The following is a 3,612-nucleotide window of genomic DNA, read 5'->3' as shown; positions in this document are numbered from 1 at the left end:
TTTTTTTTTTTTAATGCACATGGATATTCCACACCTTGAAGTGAGAATTTGCCTCTTGGGAAGTAACAGGCTTTCCTGGAGAATGAATTGTCGCCTCACATTTTCCATCTGTCCTCAAGGAAGTATGTTTATTTTTAGTGAAAATGATAAACCCCAGAGGCGATAAGTGATAGATTCCCCTAACCAGTAGGTTCCACTTTCTTTCATTCCATGTGAAGTAGTATATCTTGATGATTAATATATCAGGTTTCTGAGATCCCTGCAGCTCCTCTTACAAGGAAAAGTGTATGGGTATGTAAATTATCTGTATAATATATGCATACATGTTTCTCTTTCCATGGGAAACGCTACAATGTGGTTTCTTTGCCATATATAAAATTTAACATGTTCAAAGATTAACTTTCATTTCATGGAATTAAAGGTGGAAAACTTGACCGTGGAATGCCATTTCTTTAAACACGAATGGCAACTTGTCATTTTCCTTTGCTTTTTGCTGATGGAAATTGCGAAGATTCCAATGTTTTCCCCTGAGAGATTATCTTCTGTTGGCCGCCATCCTAACTTTTGAGATGTTTACTCTAGAAGCAATTTAAACAAAAGGGAGGAAATGCCCTGGACTAGCGACTGCATGTAATCATAATGAAAAATGCTTGATATTGAATCAAAGGAGTGGAAGATGGTGTGGAGATTTCTGATTTGGACTTTCACCTCTGGGGACAGGACTCTTGGAGAAACTAGGATAAAAGAAAAGCATGTTATGGCAAACCTGGCCCATTTGTAGTGTATGTATTTTTACCTTTTCCCCTCTGTGCGATATGATCATCCTCAAATTAGTAAGCCTGATGATTGCTAAGGCAATCGAAAACTTTCGTCTGCCCTGTGGGGTGTTCAATGAATTAAGTTCTTGCAATGTAACTTAAAAAGAAAACATAAGGCCAGGCATGGTTTCTCACACCTATAATCCTAGCATTATGGGAGGCTGAGGTGGGAGGATTGCATGAGCTCAGGAGTTCGAGACCAGCCTGAGCAAGAGCGACACCCTGTCTCTACTAAAAATAGAAAAAATTAGCCGGGTGTGGTGACTAGCACCTGTAGTCCCAGCTACTCAGGAGGCTGAGGCAGGAGGATCACTTGAGCCAGGGATTTTGAGGTTGCTGTGAGCTAGGCTGATGCCACCGCACTTTAGCCCGGGTGATAGAACAAGAGTCTGTCTCAAAAAGAAAAAAAAAAACACATGACCCTCAGAGTGAAAATCGATTCAGTAAGAATCATTAATGGATGCTAAATCTCAAGGAGTGGATTCAATGCAGCATCCACAGAATACTTACCTAATCTCAAGGTATCTAAAAGTAAAGAAGGAAAAATAGTTCGCTATGCCATGAAGAAATGGGATAAGATCTTAGCCAAGTCACAGAAATTAATATCACTATAAAAGGGCAAGTGTGTATCGGGGTCCCGCGTTGGATACTCTGGAAAGAACTCATCATTATGTTGTATTACGGCCCCAAATGTGATACACGAACCTAATTATAAGGAAGTATCAGAGAAACCCAAGTTGAGAGACGTTCTATAAAATAACTGCAAAGCTGAGGGACTGCTCCCAAGTTAAAGGAGATTGCAGAGAGACGATAATAGAATAAAATACGTGATCCTGAACTGAATTCTTTACCCGAAAAGTAACTGTTGTAAAGGTCATTGTTGGGGACACATGATGAAATTTGTATATGGTCTGTAGAAGGAAAAGTATTACATCAATGTTAAATATCTTGAATTTGGTAACCATATTGTTTGCAAACTGTTTAAGAGAATATCCTTGTTCTTAGGAAAAGTACATTGAGGTATTTCAGAGCAAGGGCATGATACATGTGGTTTACAGTCACGTGGCTCAGAAATAACTGTCCCTATAACTGAATACACACACTCATAGAACTACAGAGAGGATTATGAAAGCAAACGTGGCAAAATATTAAAAGTGGTGAATATGGGTAAAGGATATTTGGGATTACTTTGTATTATTCTTGCAATTTTTCTGTAGATTTGAAATAATTTCAAAATTAAAGTTTTAGAAAATAAAGCTAACACCTCCCTCTCCACATACATGTATCTGTTGGCACAAAGGTTTTATGAGAGGAGAATATAGAGTACAAAACGTTTGAATATTGGGAGAAAAATATGAGGATTCGTCGTGAAAGCACCTTCTCATAAATATTGTTGGAAGCAGTCCTTTTACAATGACAGACTCCAGAAATTCTGTGTCTATCAGGGTAATCCCATTAAAGAAATATCAGATGGCTGCAAAGCTTTGAGAGTCTGGGTATAGGGTGATGAAGCCCTGGTTAGACGGTTGATTTATTGGCTGGCTTAACCTGCGTGTTACCGGGAACCTGCAGAGCAGCAGTCTGGGTCAAGCTTGTGTGCCCTGCACCATCCTTACAGGGATGAGATTAAACCCAGGAAGGAGCACATTCACCATCCTTTAAGTGTTGCATTCCTGGGGTTGACAGTTGGCCATACATCTTCTCTTAGTAGACTGGAATATCTGTAGGGGCTGAGCCACAGTCTCTTGTGAAGCATGTGGAGGGGAAGTTGGTCCTTCATGCAAGCTCTGCCAACCAGATAGTATTGATCAGTGAATCATGAGATTTCAAGCATGCAAACTTGCTCTTCCTGCAGACTTCAGGCCCAGGCAATGCATCCATATCTGCTGTGCACCGAGCTTTCTAGGAAGTGTAGGGCTCACTAAGCAGCCCATTAGAGTGAGAGAAAATGAAGCTGTTGTTTTACCAGTCTAGAGAAAAATCTCAGTGGGATCTCCTTTAACGAACACCTGTAATCTGGTGGTATACCAACACACAGTTAACTCTTTATACAGATCTTTGCAATGCTCTAGGAAGCACCCTGTGGAGTTACATAGGAAGGAAAATTCAGCCCTTTATTACTTAATCACATCACTCAGTGTTAGAGGTTTTCATTATCTCATAAAATGCTTTCCACGAGTAGGGAAAGGTGGTTTGGAAGAAATTTTATTGACTCGCTTTGTTTCCAATTTTGTGAGCTTTCAAAAATACTCATTCCCTCATTTTATTTGTTTTTTTTTTTTTTTTTAACCATGACTTTTGTGCAGGGTTGGTTTATTTTCAAGTCCATTTTGCTTTGTTCTAATATTGATACGGTTTCAGAATTATTTTTCTGTAAGCGTAAATGGCATAGAGGGCTCTAAATAATCACAATGTATTTGATTACAAAAGTAATTGTTTCCGAGTGTTACAGATCAAAACCATAACATAGGATGGAGCCAGTTTTGGATCCAGCTAGCCTTCAAAGCTGTTGGCTTTAAAAGAAGGATGAGGTCTTAACACTAGGGCTTCTAGTTTTCCAAGTGCTGTGCAGAATTTCAATCTCATGATCTCTTATCAACTCTGAAAGGGGACACCTTTGTTGTCTCTGCTGAGTAACAGTTGAAAAATCTTCCATTTTTATTTCAATGGATAGCATTGTTATTTTACATGATACGAATTGTTTTATGAGTGGCTAGCCATACAAGTTGGGGGTTAGAAAACTCTCCTTTTTCACTTAGTACCTAGAAAAGAAGTAAAGGAACAGAAGGAAAGG

This window comes from Propithecus coquereli, unplaced genomic scaffold (assembly GCF_000956105.1).
Source record: "Propithecus coquereli isolate 6110/MARCELLA unplaced genomic scaffold, Pcoq_1.0 Scaffold532, whole genome shotgun sequence".
Lineage (NCBI taxonomy): Eukaryota > Metazoa > Chordata > Mammalia > Primates > Indriidae > Propithecus > Propithecus coquereli.
Note: the sequence above shows the minus strand (reverse complement) of the source record.